The following is a 17,580-nucleotide window of genomic DNA, read 5'->3' as shown; positions in this document are numbered from 1 at the left end:
CACAAAAGTTTATATTTTACAATTTTTAACAAGAGCGTGTGCACTAATACGATATTCCTTGCCGGCCTGGTTGGTGGTGTGGTTAACGTATCTTATCTCCAACCAAGGCTGGGGTTTGAATTCCGCAACAGACATGGATATTTGCGATCATCTTTAGGTGAGAGATAAATTTAATCGCCCGGTATGATAACACCGCCTCGCTTAGCGGAGACATGTAGCCTGAAAAGTTCCATGTCTGATATTCTGGGCAAAGTTTCCAAGACTATGCAAAAAAATAAACAGAAATACAAAAATTTAAGGGGGAAAATTCTTAGCCCACTCATGTTATCAAATTACTATTGGACATGATCTTTCGTGAGTGAGTCACATAAGAAGAAGAAAAAGAAAAAAGTGATACCCAGTAGGATTTTGTCTAGCGATGATTTGTACGATAACAAGAGGCGTGTAGGTCAACAGACCTCTATCTTATAAAACTAGGTTTTGGTAGTTAATTTGCTTTGCTTCCTAAGTTTAATCGAGAATATCTGTAATAAAATATTTTTTTTACCAAAAAATAGGTCCTATAAAAAGCCTCAAAATGGGATAGATAATGCTGGTGTTTTAAATGGGGACAAGAAATACTCCAGGCTTCATGTTTTTAACTTCTGAAAACCATGTTGCCCCTAACATTTGAAATTAACAACTATAGTTTTGCTTTCCCTGTGTAATTCCATACTCCTTTTTAATTATATGAAAAAAAAAAAAAAAGAACAGAACTAGGGACAAAGCATTTACTAATTACCTGGCGGTGCTATGCCGGATATTAAACCAAGCAAGACGACTGCTTGCAATTCTGAATAAGAGCAGTCTTTAACATCCAGTTAGTGGATTTGTTTTTAGAACTAAATAGTTTCTCTTCGAGAGGCGGTGAGGAGAAATAAATAAAATATTTCTATACCTTTATTTCGTATCCAAGCACAAGTGGTACAGTAACAAGTAAGTGGCACAACATTATTTACAACAAATTAGGATATATTACAAATGAGATCAGCTTAAATTTGATAGCTGAATTATACAGGGAATAATAGGTAAAATATGAAGGAAGAAATTATACATAAGTTATATACAATAAATAAGGTCAGATGTTCCTCCAATATCTTGAGCAATCAACTGCTCTTTCTGTGCAGGATATAAGGTCTTTTTTTGTGCAAGGTGATTGAAAAAAAGGGACAAGAAAGAAGGTATTCCATGGACTGGGTTGTCCACACTCACAATTATCTGGTCCACTCAGGTAGCACCATCTAATCAGGTTTTGTTTGCAGCGTCCAGTTGTTCGAAGTCTATTGAGGCTTTTCCAAGTATTTCAGTCCAAGTGCACCACGTGGAAGATGTTCAGCTGTTGGAATACCAGTATTATTCTCAGGATATAGCGTAAGCCATTGTTGAAGTCTTGTCTCTGGAGAGTTTTTAGGTGGTTCAACAGTTGTTAGGAAGCTATGTCGGGATCTTAGTCTTTGAGGCACTGTGGTCTGGCCGAATAGTGGGTGGCGTTCATCATTCATTTGTCTGCTTCTTTCGTCAGTTGAGTGTGCAGATCTTTGAATTGAAGGGGGTGCAATACCAGCCAAAGTACACCCTCTGTCTAAAAAGAAACCGAAGTTTTCGAAAATAGAAGAAACTAGTGGCGCCACCTGTTGTATCTTTTCGTTGTCGAAAGCGGCAATCTCCATTAGTGTTGTGTCAACTGTTTATGAAATTTGTTTCATTAGAAGCCGAGTTATAGTTCCAAGAGTGAAGGTGTGTTTTGACGAACGGTCGGAAAATGTTAAACTTGGTAAACGTTTTACCGAAACGCATCAAATGCTTCAAAAAGCATACGGAGATGAATACTTATCCCGTACTCAAGTTTACGAGTAGGTTAAGCGATTTCAAAGTGGTCGTGAGACGCTTGAGGACGACGAAAAGCCAGGCCATCCAAAAACTGGACCGAGCAAAGTTAACATCCAAAAAGTGCGTGATTTCATCAAAGAAAACCAGAAATCATTGAGATGAATTGGGGATTCCAAAATCAACTGTGCACAACATTTTGACCGAGAGTTGGGGCCTTCGTAAATTGAATTCGCGATTTTTTCCCCACAAGTTGACCAACGACCAAACAATGTATCGAATTGAACACTGCAAGGACCTCATTAAAACCGCTCGTAAGGATTCACATTTCCTTGAAATGATCGTTACTGGTGACGAAACTTTGAGTATGAGCCAGAAACAGAGTGCTGAGTGGAGACCACCAGAAGAGGGGCATCCGAAAAAAAGTCGCTTGGAGAAGTCCAAAGTAAAGACAATGCTGATTTGTTTCTATGATTCCAAGGGCATTATCCACAAAGAATTCGTTCCGCCTGGCCAAACCGTCAATGGTGAGTTTTATCTCGAAGTTTTGAAACGATTGATAGCGAGAATTCGTCGCGTACGGCGGCATGAATATCGTGACGACCGACCATTCGTCAAAACACACTGTCACTCTTGGCGCTATAACTCGGCTTCTAATGAAACAAACGTCATAAACAGTTGACACAACACTAATGAAGGTTACCGCTTTTGACAACAAAAAGCTCCAACAAGTGGTGCCAGTAGTTTCTTCTATTTTCGAAAAGTTCGGTTTCTTTTTGGACAGAGGGTGTATAGAGATATTTTAGTGGTGTTGGTTTCAGGCATCCTGTAATTAAGCGGCAGCTTTCATGCAGTGCATGGTCAACATTTTCAGCATGGCAGGATCTGGACCATACCGGGCAGGCATATTCAGCAGAAGAATAGCAAATGGCCAGGGCAGAAGACCTCAGTGTGCTTGGGTCTGCACCCCATTTTGGAGCAGGTAAGCTTTCTTAGTATGTTGTTTCTTGCATTCACTTTTGCCTTCGTTTTTTCTGTGTGTTTTATATGAAAGGGTGCGATCGAGAGTCACACCGAGTAGATCGGGTTCCAGGAATGTTCTAAATTAGAGCCGTCCCAAGAAATCTGTAGCTTCCTGTTGGCTTCTTATTGTTAAGGTGGAAAGGGTCAGTCTGTGTTTTCAAGGGGTTTGGTTTTAATTGATTGCTGCTATAATATGTGGTTAGACTATTTAAGGCCATCAGCATAGATAAAATTTCTAGTTCCTGGAACGATGGGAAAGTAATGGTGATAACACACTTTCCTTGTGATGCCAGCGGCTCTTCCTATCCCCCCCCCCAGGTCCACAAAAAGCGTCTGTTTTCCAAGAGTGATTGGATCAGGAGAACAAGGTGATAGTCTCTAGTTATTCTGTATATTTTATTTCTGAGTGTGAAATGGTTTATGGTATCATATGCTGCAGTTAGGTCTACAAAGACTGCTCCTGCTCCTGTGGCCAGTTTTTGCTCATAACCATTTTTTTTTTCTATACCTGAACAGCATGGATAATAGTCCTATCCGATAAATGCGGCTTGACAAGTGCAAGAAAGAAGAACATTATAAAAATAAAATAGTCTGTCATCATAAATTTAAAGGATCTTAAAACTGGAGAAGATAGCATGTTTTCTGACTTCCATCTACGAAAACTTATAGCAGATTAGCACCGTGAGTGGGTCAAGGAGTTTTTTCTTTTAATTTTTATACATTTTTGTATTTTGATTTCTTTATTACATAATCGGGAAAGAAACTCTGTTCTAGAAACCGAACATGAAACATTTTAAACCATTTCACATCTCCAATAAGTGAGGTGGTGATCTCCCACAGAGCGATGACATTCAATTCCACCTAAAGACAACCACAAACATCCATGATTACGAAGGAATTCAACCCAACCAAGCGGACAGGCATTTCTTTTAAATGTAAATTTGCGTCCGCTCTAGCTTTATTTCATTTCGTTGACTCCTATGCAAAACTGACAATCTCTTTTGTCTCTCTTATCAGTATCGCCAATAAGTGATTTTGTTGTACATATCGTCTAAAATGAACGATCTAGCAATATTAGCGCTGAAGTCGTTTGAAAGAACATCTGGAGAGGATGAACCGTTAGGTCTATACAGATACGTTAGAAAATACATCACTTTATGTCAATGTAAAATGGCATCAGAAAAATATGACAAGCAATCGCAAATCTAATATGAAATTTCAGTGAAATCAAACTGCTTATTACAATATCTTCACATATGTACTGTTTAGAATGAGTTATAATGTCTATAATTCTACTGCTACTATGTGATTATCAGTTAGTGATAGCCAAGTTCTAGCATAGATCATCTCTCTCCTTCCCGATAGAGGTAATCGAGCCTTGAATGATGTTGGGTGGTGAGTGAGTGATAACGCACTTTCCTGGGGGAGGCCATTTTTTGGGGGATGCCAGCGGCTCCTCCTACCCCCCCAGATCCACAAAAAAAAAAAAAAAAAGCGTCTGTTTTCCAAGAGTGATCCAATGGAAAATGATAATGGAAAATAACGATTCTACTGAAATTACCAGCATTTCTCTGTAGTTTATTTTTGTAATACTCTGACATAGCACATCACTAAGGTAATCTACAAATATACAATACCTATAAATATTTAGTTCAGCTGCTATATTAGAAATGTTCGATTATATGATAACATATTTTTTTAATCAAGGATTACTTTATAAAAAGGACTTCAACCGAATAACGTTAGTGTGTCTTGAGGTTGTCGCAATGAAAAAAAAAAAAAAAATCCAAACATCTTTGTTCTCAAGCACGTGAATGCAGCAGTAGTGTATTATGTAGGTCACTCTTATGTGACCCACATGATGATATACTGAAAAGGTTACCTCTGTTTACAGGAAACCCGGTATCCTTTCCATCCTTTTCTCGAATTCCGATAGTCATTTACAATATCTTTTTGCAACAAAAATGTTATATATTAGAACTAACAGTGGGGGGGGGGGGTAACCAAAATGACATTTACGTGAAATTTCCTTCTAATTAACGCGACACACACAGCAATGCAATGCACAGCTAAATTACAACTGCGTGTACGGCCAGCATATCGACTACAACCACTGCAATGTTTCGTCCCTTAAATTCACACTAAATTTAGAAAGCTGCCGATAAAGAGTGAAGCTTTTTAGCTCTATATGACCCTTCAAATGTCATATCTATTATTCTTCTATTTCTCCCTTTCACGGGCACTTAATTAGACAAACAATCAATCACTATTTAAAAATGGAAAGAAAGGGGAAAGGAGAACTTTATTACAAGCAAAGATACCATACACTTAAGTGAAGTGGGTGTTCCAGAAATGGTTGGCACAAACAATGAGTTCTTAGGTGCGTGCTGACCTAGTTAATGTGTGTAGCTTGCAGAGTCCTTGAAGAGTTAGACTATATGGTCATTATTCAGTAGTATACATTTAACAGCAAACTACGCTATTACCTGTATCTAAACACCACAACTCACGTGCAGTGGGTAGCGGCTTATAATAAAATGTTACTGCAGAACAGCAAAAGAATCGCTGACACAACAAAACTGTACACCATTTAGTTACTGAGGTACGACATTATGATTATAACAGTATTGAGCAGCGTGTTGATCATTAGGAGTGTACCGGTAGGGATTGAAATGGTTTTGAACCAAAATAAAATGTTCCTCTCCGCACAATTCAAAAAGATCTTTTTTTGTTTCCTCTAAACGCACGAATTAATAATCCCTTAGAGCAGCGGTTCTCAAACTTTTTACCTCTGAGTCCCACCTGACAAGAGAAAACACTGTCAGCACCCCCCACCCCTCGCCGGTTTTATTTATCAAAATAGAAGTCATACTAAGTTTGACGTTTTATTTAGTTTATTTGTTTTCTACATACTATTTAACAGATTTTAAGAGGCAAACAAATCAGCACAATTGCACTGAAACAAGCGACAATGAGGCATTAAGTCGCTGCTTTGCTGCGCGTGTATAGTGCTGCCTGGAAGAGGATGCTGCCGAACTATCAACACTGCCTCTGGCACACGCGTTATAAGTGCGAGTGAAGAAAATAATTATTAGTTATTTTGAAATTCATGATAATTAAAACCTGTATCATCAAAAGTTTTTCTTTCTGTATTTTTATTTGTTGTTATTTTTAAAACTCATTTAAGGCAGTTTTGTTCCTCTGAAGATATATTTCAGTCGGAGTAAAAAATTTCACTCCCAGAAATAATACTCCATCTGAAAACACGCATAATTTATTTATTTTTATTAATATTTATATATATCTATTTATATTTATTGACTATTCAGGATTAATTTATGAATTATGATAATGAAAATAAAATGACGCAAAAATAGTATTTCTTTATTTACTGTTATTATTAACAAGAAAAAAGAATGTGTTGTTTATTATTTTAACGGTATAATAGAACACAGAAACTAAGTAAATAATTAATTTATTAACTTGATGCTGATATTTCGCTGGTATTATAACCAGCATCTTCAGAGCACAAAAACACTGTTTGTCACAATACGCGAGACTAAAACAACATGGTGTACATTAACAAAATTGTAGCAGCAACACAAAGACTAGAGTCCTGATTTTGGCGCCCTCTATCTGAAAAAAAAAAAAAAAAAAAAAAAAAAAAAAAAAAAAAAAAAAAAACGCTATCATATATTGCTAGAGTCCTAGAAAAGTGTTAGTTTTTCCTTAATATGACTGTCTCCCAGATCTTCGGCAAGTTAATACAGCCATATTTGTTGAGATTTGGGGTGTGTTTTAGGGCTTCTGTCGCCTCTAAGAACAATCTCTCTGATTTATATGGGTTTCTGTGTAGTACTTTTGTGTTTTTCCAGTTGATCCTGTGTGCAGGGGTATCCAGAGCATGGTCTGCTAGGCCCGACTTCCCATAATGATATTTCCGGACGTATCGTTTATGTTCGCTGATGCGGATATTCACAGTTCTTCCTGTTTGACCGTAGTAGGCTTCATTGCATGAGCAGGGTACTTGGTAGACTCCTGGATGTGATAAAGGAGGAATGCTGTCCTTGGGTGAGCGGATGAGGGTGGCTAATTTGCTACATGGTCTGAATGTAGTGCGTAGTTTATGTTTAATGAGAATTCTTGAGATCTTTTCGGATGTGCCTTTAATGTAAGGGATGGTGACTGTTTTGTTGTAGTTCTCTGTGGTGGATGGTGGGAGGGGTTTCTTAGGAGTGTTTAGTATTTTGTTTATTTTTTGTGGATTGTAGCCGTTGGCCAAGAAGGTGTGGCGTAAGTGAGTCAGTTCAGCAGTAAGAGCCTTGTCATTTGAACAGATTGCTCTCGCTCTATGGGTTAGCGTTTTTAAAATGCCATATTGTTGAGAAGGATGATGGTGTGATTGTTTGTGTAAGTATCTGCCTGTATGTGTGGGTTTTCTGAAAACTGAAAATGATAAGGAACCATCTGGGAGACGTGTAATGAGTGTATCCAGGAAGGGCAGACAGTTGTTGGCTTCCGGTTCCATAGTAAAGTGGATTTTTGGGTGTTGGCTATTTAAATGTGCTAGGAATGTTTTCAATGTCTCAGGGCCATGTGGCCAAATGGCAAGCACATCATCAACATAGCGTAGCCAAAGTGTTGGTTTGAGAGTGGCTGTATTGATTGCTTGTTTTTCCAGGTGTTCTATGTAAAAGTTGGCTAGGGGGGGAGAAAGGGGGGAGCCCATGGCTGTCCCATCAATTTGTTTGTATATTTTCCCTTTCCATGTGAAATATCCTGCATGTATTGTGAATTTGAATAGTTCAAATATATCAGGGGGGAAGTGTGACTTCAGTAGATTGAGGGTTTCTATTAGTGGTACATTTGTGAATAGTGAAGTGATGTCAAAGCTTACTATTAAGTCTGAGCTTTTTAGGGTGAGGTGTTGTAAGATGCTTTTTAGGTGTGCTGAATTTTTGATAAAGGAGGGAGAATTGTTAGTGAGAGTGGCTAGTAGCTTTGCTAAATGTCTAGCCAGTTTGTATGTGGGACTATTTATACTGTCCACAATTGGGCGTAGGGGTGTGCCTGGTTTGTGAATTTTTGGTGATCCATAGATCCTCGGTGTTCTAACATGGAAGGGTTTGAGTTTGTTAACTGTGTCTTTGGGCCAGGAAGTGACTTTTTTTAATAATTTTCGTGCCTTATTCTTTTGTGTGTTGGTGGGATTGCGATCTATAATTTTGTATGTTGACTGATCTTGTAATAGTGTGTGCATTTTGTTTTCATATTCAGTTGTGTCCATCACCACGGTTGCATTTCCTTTGTCTGCTTTTGTTATGGTAATCTGGCTGTTGTTGTGTAGCTCTTTTATAGCCATGAATTCCTTATGTGGGATATTACTTTTTGGTGTTTTAAATACCAGCGAAATATCAGCATCAAGTTAATAAATTAATTATTTACTTAGTTTCTGTGTTCTATTATATCGTTAAAATAATAAACAACATGTTCGACGAACACATAAGTCTGTCCACACGTTTAAGGATTCTTCACGGAGACGATATCGTACGCAAGACACGACGATATGGTAAGTGGAAGTTGAAATTGGCGCGGCAACTGAACAGGTTAGCCTTCTTAAAGAGGTGCCGAGACACCAAATTAATACCGAACTGTTTTAAAATCAAAAACAAGTTCCACTCGGCCAAAGCCCAACGCATCTATAAACGAGCGAGTGTAGCGCTTTTACGCGAACAAATTAACACCACTCGCCGGGAATTAGCACAAGCAAATACAACCATCAGCGCACTACGAGAATCACTGCATAATATTCTAAATACGGAACTTTGGCAGATCTTAGAGAACATCACCGACGCAACGGCAAAAAAAGAATTCGACAGAGTCAAAAACCGGCACCAAAAGAAGTTCGAAAATCTACAACAACGGAACACCATACAACGACCGCAATTACAACAAGACCTCGTCGTTGTGAATCTATCGTCACTCACCTTAAGCAAAGAAGCCACAACTGCTTTAAGTCGAGGGCACAACTTTACCATAACTCCCAAGCAAGTTCCAAAAGCCGAAATAATGGCGTCCATCGAACGAGGAATTTACGACCTGCCTCCAACAATAGCTAACAACATACGTTTAGATGTGGCCAACATCCTAATCAAGTCCAAGCCTCCAAAAAGTAATATCCCACATAAGGAATTCATGGCTATAAAAGAGCTACACAACAACAGCCAGATTACCATAACAAAAGCAGACAAAGGAAATGCAACCGTGGTGATGGACACAACTGAATATGAAAACAAAATGCACACACTATTACAAGATCAGTCAACATACAAAATTATAGATCGCAATCCCACCAACACACAAAAGAATAAGGCACGAAAATTATTAAAAAAAGTCACTTCCTGGCCCAAAGACACAGTTAACAAACTCAAACCCTTCCATGTTAGAACACCGAGGATCTATGGATCACCAAAAATTCACAAACCAGGCACACCCCTACGCCCAATTGTGGACAGTATAAATAGTCCCACATACAAACTGGCTAGACATTTAGCAAAGCTACTAGCCACTCTCACTAACAATTCTCCCTCCTTTATCAAAAATTCAGCACACCTAAAAAGCATCTTACAACACCTCACCCTAAAAAGCTCAGACTTAATAGTAAGCTTTGACATCACTTCACTATTCACAAATGTACCACTAATAGAAACCCTCAATCTACTGAAGTCACACTTCCCCCCTGATATATTTGAACTATTCAAATTCACAATACATGCAGGATATTTCACATGGAAAGGGAAAATATACAAACAAATTGATGGGACAGCCATGGGCTCCCCCCTTTCTCCCCCCCTAGCCAACTTTTACATAGAACACCTGGAAAAACAAGCAATCAATACAGCCACTCTCAAACCAACACTTTGGCTACGCTATGTTGATGATGTGCTTGCCATTTGGCCACATGGCCCTGAGACATTGAAAACATTCCTAGCACATTTAAATAGCCAACACCCAAAAATCCACTTTACTATGGAACCGGAAGCCAACAACTGTCTGCCCTTCCTGGATACACTCATTACACGTCTCCCAGATGGTTCCTTATCATTTTCAGTTTTCAGAAAACCCACACATACAGGCAGATACTTACACAAACAATCACACCATCATCCTTCTCAACAATATGGCATTTTAAAAACGCTAACCCATAGAGCGAGAGCAATCTGTTCAAATGACAAGGCTCTTACTGCTGAACTGACTCACTTACGCCACACCTTCTTGGCCAACGGCTACAATCCACAAAAAATAAACAAAATACTAAACACTCCTAAGAAACCCCTCCCACCATCCACCACAGAGAACTACAACAAAACAGTCACCATCCCTTACATTAAAGGCACATCCGAAAAGATCTCAAGAATTCTCATTAAACATAAACTACGCACTACATTCAGACCATGTAGCAAATTAGCCACCCTCATCCGCTCACCCAAGGACAGCATTCCTCCTTTATCACATCCAGGAGTCTACCAAGTACCCTGCTCATGCAATGAAGCCTACTACGGTCAAACAGGAAGAACTGTGAATATCCGCATCAGCGAACATAAACGATACGTCCGGAAATATCATTATGGGAAGTCGGGCCTAGCAGACCATGCTCTGGATACCCCTGCACACAGGATCAACTGGAAAAACACAAAAGTACTACACAGAAACCCATATAAATCAGAGAGATTGTTCTTAGAGGCGACAGAAGCCCTAAAACACACCCCAAATCTCAACAAATATGGCTGTATTAACTTGCCGAAGATCTGGGAGACAGTCATATTAAGGAAAAACTAACACTTTTCTAGGACTCTAGCAATATATGATAGCGGTTTTTTTTTTTTTTTTTTTTTTTTTTTTTTTTTTTTTTCAGATAGAGGGCGCCAAAATCAGGACTCTAGTCTTTGTGTTGCTGCTACAATTTTGTTAATGTACACCATGTTGTTTTAGTCTCGCGTATTGTGACAAACAGTGTTTTTGTGCTCTGAAGATGCTGGTTATAATACCAGCGAAATATCAGCATCAAGTTAATAAATTAATTATTTACTTAGTTTCTGTGTTCTATTATACCGTTAAAATAATAAACAACATGTTCGACGAACACATAAGTCTGTCCACACGTTTAAGAAAAAAGAATATTGAGAATTTAAATTTATTGAAATACAAAATGGAAATAAAAGAAAACTTAGAGAAGATATAAGCAGTGTGTGTGCTGCCATAGATTTAAAAATAAATAAATAAATATGCGTGTGTTTTCAAATGATGCATTATTATCTTGGAGCGAAATTTTTTGCTCCCAACAAGAACGATTTACCGGAGGAAAAAAAAATTTCGCTCCTCTGGATTAATCGAGAGGAGCGAATTTTTTTTTCCTCCGGTAAATCCTCAAATGCAGATATCCTAGAACTAACTGTTTCAAGTAGGATAGAAATATATTTACAAATATATATCTCGTTCCGCTCCGGAATAATTGTCTGAGGATCAAAAAAGATTCGTTCTTCGGATATTTCAACCCCTAGTACCGGTCCTGTTCGCTAAAGGAATTAAGATGAGTTGTTTTGCATATGATCAATTAACCGTGAACAATTTAATACTACGAATTACAAATCTATGAGGAGAAAGAATCGTAATTGATAGAAGCAAGTAAGTTATTATGCAACTAACATTCTCTTCCATACGGCATACAATGCCATATCGTGGAATGACCAAAAACTGATGTGCGGATGGTACGAAAAGCATGTACTGTATTTACAAATGACGGCGGCATCTTCCATTTAAAAAAAAAAAAAAAAAATGTGTTGCATAATGAACGCTTTTACAGGATAACCAGACAAGTACCCGCAAAGGTGAACCAAACAATTTCAGCATAAATGTTTCCCAACATTTATTCTATTAGTTTGAAACTGACAGCAAGTTTCAACTTTGCTAATGAAAATAAATATTTCTGCCTAGTGAAAGTTAACCAACACAATTCGGCCGTACCGGAAGAGTCATTTTTGGATTTTAGCAAGTAATATTAATCAATACAGTAAGAGGAATATGAGCCTGTATATAGTAGAAGCTGATGTGTATCTGAGAAAATTTTAATGAATTTCTGTTTATTATTGAATCACATTGACTACAATTATTAGTCATACTTGATAAAACTGCGTAAATGTTATTATGCTAATACACATATACCTACTGAAAAATGTATTAAAATAAAATAAACAATGAAGATATTGACTGAGTACAGTAATATTGCGAGAAAATATTCACAGCTGGGCCACTGTTTATGTTGTATGGAAAAAAAAAAAAAAAAAAAGAACGATCAAACTACTGTACAATAAACGATAGCACACCCAAAGTCAAATCTGTTTCATTAGAGTTATAAGTCTACTGTGTATTGTAGAATAGACACAATGAAGAATTCCAAATGAAAAACAGCTTGTAGTTTGCTTTACAAAAAAAAAAATTAAAAAAAAAAACAGAAACATTTTCAATTTAAACTAGAACGGATAAGTTTTTATATATTCCAGACGTGAATGTTGTCAATTAGGCAATGAAACGAACTGTCGGTTTTTTCCTTATTTTTCTTATAAAGAATAATAAGGAAAAAACTAATAATAGCAAACATCGAGTCACCTTGCTCACACCACAGCTGCAAAAATGTCATAAACAACTAAGAAAATCTTGATAAACAAGAATGCAAAGAAGCAATCGGACATATTCTGGCCACAAGAGTTCGAATGACTGGGAAGAACAGTGTAAGAAATCGCAATGTAGATATTGTTATAAAGCAAACACGTGTTTCTGCAGATTTAAGAAAGAGCTACTTCACAGATATCTGACACCAAAACCGATATTCTCAAGGCTGCATTTAAGTTTTCGAAGTCCATGACACCATCTGTAGATGCGTCTTTTATTCAGATATATTATTTGATAAAAATGTATTAGTTTTATCAATAAATTTAAAACTATTAAAATTTACGATATTGTATTTTTTTTTTTAACTTATACACTATTTAGACAAGCAGACAAATATTTCGCTCTTCTTTCACCTTTGAGCGAAGCAGGAATGTTTGTCTTGTGTAAATATGACACTGCAATATACCCAGACGATGAATCGCCTGTTCAGCTCGTGCGATTTTCATATATACCAAAAGTGAAGGCAATATCGATTCCGATTAACATTTCTCTGAATAGGATCAAGTGCTATTTAATATATCGGATTAATACCTAAAACGAAACAGAAAAATGGTACGTTGAGGATTCGAATGGCAGACATATTTATTCGTTTTATAGTGATAGTGTGAATGTCATATTCAGGTAAAGTACCTTTTTACCGAAACAACAAAAAGAAAAATTACAAAAGCGATTGTCTAAGCCTCATTCCGTAGCCTAAATCATAGACTTCAGCTGACAGTTGATCGAATACTGAATTATTAGGGGAACTAAATGATTTCAGAGCATTTAGAAATTTTATTGTCGTTTTGCACTTCAAACTTGAAGGTTAAACTAAACAAGTGCAAAACGAATTGTTACGTTACCCATGCAAATTAGTTTTTTTTTTTTTTTTTTTTTCCAGTGTACAATGGAGACGTTCAACGTGAAAAGCAGCTTGCGAAATTTTCGAAGCATTAGCTAAACATTTCGAGGAGGTTTCATAACTACAGTACATAAATTAAAAAATAAATCCACCTCTCCATTCAAAACTATATTCATTCAACCTCGTGAAAATGTCACTTTGTGGTCTCCACTTTGTGTTACACAAGTTGAGTTCAAGTATCTGTCTCACATTAAAAACAAAACACCTTCAAGAAAATGTTATCATTTATCTTTCTGGGAAAAGCATAACGTGTTAGGTTACTAATTATATTTCACCAATACTTCACTAATATCTTCAGGCTGTACGCACACAGCTTTGCAATAATACAAAATCGAAGCCATTCATAGCAGTGCAAGAGAGTTGGTGAATTCCAAAACCAGATTCTGGGAAGTTGTACTAAATCGTTACGTTTAAGTTCGGAACGCGCCATCACGATTTAAAAGGAAATAAATACACTCCTGAAAAGCGTTAAATGTAAACTTCTTCCGGAGTAGCCTGTTGTCCTTAAAACCAAAGTTTTCTAGGCCGGATGATAAGATGAACTATAATGCAAATATCACTAAACTTTCTACAAAACGAAAATCGCAGGTCAACTCAATTTAGAGAATAGTCAGTAATACCGATAAAAATTAAAATTATTTTCACAACAGTTTCTGACAAGCATTAATCTCTTTTTTTTAATCGAGAAAAAACTTTGTTTTTTTACTACGAATGCACCAACTTTTGGCGCATGTCTGCTATACAACTACAAGAGACTATACTGACTGTGCGGTTTTTATTTCCTCATAGGACTGGTTTGATAAACGTGTATTTTGAAAAGATTGTTCAAGCACAGATTGTGATTCTAAAAGTCAGTCAGTCGAGCTGTCGGCGAAATTCTAAGTAATCAAAACAAGGAAACGAAAGCAGGTAAATGCGTTAGAAAAAGTGAGCGTTATTAGGAAAATAACGCAACATGCCTAAAGACAAAATGGGAAAATAATTGAGTCTGCCGCCAGCACTTCTGACTATAATATAAAAAAAAGCGGTTCGCACTCAGAGTGCTAAGAAATGAGTTAGTCCGAAATGGATTCGGACTGACTCGTTTCTTAGAAAAAAAGAAAAATTATATCAACATACGAAGTAATGTATGATGTACTTCTTGAACACCTTACAGAGATGCTTGAGTCGTAATTCTAATAAATTGTATGCATTTAAGAAACCTAGAGGTCACAGTCGGCACACCATTATATAATTAAAATTATATTAATTAATATAATTAACAAATACCATAATAAATAGCAATAACTGTATATAAGTTAGTATCAACATGAAAAAAAAAATCATTTATGATTTTGTACGCCCTGTACAAAATCATAAATCCTGAGTTGTATACACTATTAACCTATAACGCTAATAAATATAACTGTCAAAAAAGGAGAATCTAGAAGATAATTCTAAATACAATTCCTAATGGAAAAAGCACAGAAATACAAGAAATTATAGAAAGATCATAAGAACAATCGGATGCATTAACAGAATCAAATACCTAAAAATTAATGACTTATAATACAACTAGTTTAACCGTGGCTCAAATGAATTTATTTCTAATATGCTCTCTCTTAAAGGCACTCTAACATTGTTTAAAGAGGCACTGACCTTATATAATAAGCACAAGCTGTATAATAAAGTACAATAATCGATTGATAATGGGACTGATTGCTGAATTATGTATTCAAAACTATGTGATGTTCTTTAATCGAACGAAGAAAATGGATTCCATTTCCAGGAAGTAATTAGCATATATTATTTTACTTATTGTGACGTTAAGGTTCGAATTAAAATTAATATCTTAAAAAGAAAGTTTTATGTTTTCACATTACCCTAAATCTAGGGATGAAGACAGAGACATATAATCAACTAAAAAGGTAATTATAGATTGAAATATAATGCATTAGATTTGGCTTAAGCCTATTTGAATTAGTCGTCGCTTAATTTTTCACTATGAAAACATTCAATTGCATACCAGTTTATGATCGTACCGCTCAACAAACCATCCACTCTATAACAGAATGGAGGGTGGATCAGAAAATTACCTTACCCTATTATCCACAGTATACAGAATATTTCCCAGAATGTGGGGGGAGGGAAAGTAAAAGAAAAAGTGCTTTATTCTGAGTAATATCATATTAGCTTGCTTTTCTCTAGAAGACTGACCATAGAAAGGCTTACGCACATAAAATATTGATAATCTCAATTCAAACGGCACATTTAATAGCGAGGAAGTAATCCCAGATCGGAACGCACCGGTGTCCTGCCTTCCATTATGTGTGAGGGTGGGTTTGTGAAATGACGTATAATGTTGATGTGAGGATCGATTGAATACTATTTCCCGATACTCTTGTTTGCGACCTGTGGGAAAACGAGGCCACCAAACGGCTGATTAGCATTCTCATCCATCTAGTAATGAATCATACAAAGTGTGAGTTCACCAATAATAGCAACCTGCTCGAATAAAAACCTACTGAGTCAATCAATAGACTCACAGAGACTGGCTAGGAGGAGAGGAAGGGAGGTAGCGTTCGCACAATATAGTGAAAGGGTCACCAGCTCACTCAAACTAAGATCATGAAATCCGAGGAATTGCTGCTCTTGGAACAGCGATCGCGTGCAGTTGATATACACAGATGAATATTAGCATAGCAGTATGGAGGAAAGAGAGTAAAAATGGTTGTTTATCGTTTACGAGAAAAACTAATCGAAAATAAACGGATAATTGCGTGACGAAAATACGGAAGAGAAGGATATGGCGCTTAAGGTACTGTGCATGCTAAAAACTATATTCACTTCCTGTACGATGTTTTTTGTTTTCACTTTGCAATTAAACAACTCTGAGGCCATTTCGAAATGGTTTACACTAGGAAAGCAAAAATCTTAAATTTAGAAACACAGAAAGCATACAGTTAAAAAAATGGGCTATATCCCAACCGTTTTTTTAAATATGTAATTTTATTAATAATCTGTTATAGAAAGGAAAAGCTTATATTGATTATCGAAGTTCTGTAGACTCTCTAAAACCACAATTATACTAGGAGCAATACTTTAAAGCTTACCGTGCAAAAATAAATCCATCCAAAAGCTATGAAAAAAAAAAAAAAGCATAAATAATGAATAAAACACTTACTTTCTGAAACCTCAGTGTGGGCAGCCTTTTCATCAATAATCAATGGTCCCAACATGAACGTAGTCGTCCTAAAAATAATAAATAAATAATAAACATTTTTCTAACAGTATGGGATATTCACCCACATGGTAATTTGGAATATGTTAATTTTTTGAAATATTACATTTTACAATTTTTCGAGAGAGAGATTTGCTTTTCTGTTTTAGAACTGAAAATTGTCCATGTTCGGGTTAGTGGAGTCCAACGATTCATCGCGGGAGTCATGAGACGCCACGCCACCATGTTACATAATCCACCATCCACATACTACGCCCACTAATAGTATTTCTATTTCTGTTATTTCAGTGTATTATCTAAATTGAGTGTGTTCTCTAAACCGATGAGAGAAAGAAAAAAAAAACAACCTGCTACTACCTTCAGCTAAAAAAGGCCCACATAGAATTCCTCATCGGTTCTTTACCAAAAGGGCACACTATCTATCGTTCTTTGTTCCGACAGGGCTATGAACGCGGTTTAAAAATAATAATTTAAGAATAACTCGTTCGAAACCGTCATAAAAACTTTTCTAACTAGCAGCAGAAATTAGAAAGGGGAGGGAGTGAGTTTGTTGATAACAGACAAATGGAAAAGAGCTTTCCATGAATCAACTATGACTTTCTTCAAAGACAACGCATTGTACCACAAATATTTCTTATTAAATGTGAGATAAAATTAATCGTTAGCAATCGACCCGATTTCTCGTAAAATAAAAAGTGGGAGGATCAATGTAGGAGTGATATAAAATATAAATAGATTCGAAAGAAAGAAAGAAAGAAAGAAAAATATTGTTCCTGACTTTTATGTGGTTTATGTCCTTACTCTTGCTTCAAAGGAAAATCGTTTTATGAAAATGAACTTA

General features: G+C 36.5%; 1 protein-coding gene across 2 annotated transcripts in view; it reads right to left on the bottom strand.

The window, feature by feature from the left end:
* The window catches only part of LOC150093047 (uncharacterized), a 568,891-nt gene that overhangs the window by 453,040 nt on the left and 98,271 nt on the right, over positions 1–17,580 (bottom strand). For both annotated transcript variants that reach the window (XM_090413702.1, XM_090413701.1), the window contains exon 2: positions 16,683–16,750. The gene's annotated coding sequence lies outside the window, so the exon portion shown is untranslated. The remainder of the gene's footprint in view (positions 1–16,682; positions 16,751–17,580) is intronic.

Source organism: Typopeltis vanoorti, chromosome 24, assembly GCF_054136105.1.
Source record: "Typopeltis vanoorti isolate ZY-2024b chromosome 24, IOZ_Tvanoo_1.0, whole genome shotgun sequence".
Lineage (NCBI taxonomy): Eukaryota > Metazoa > Arthropoda > Arachnida > Uropygi > Thelyphonidae > Typopeltis > Typopeltis vanoorti.
This window is presented reverse-complemented; position numbering and strand designations above follow the sequence as displayed.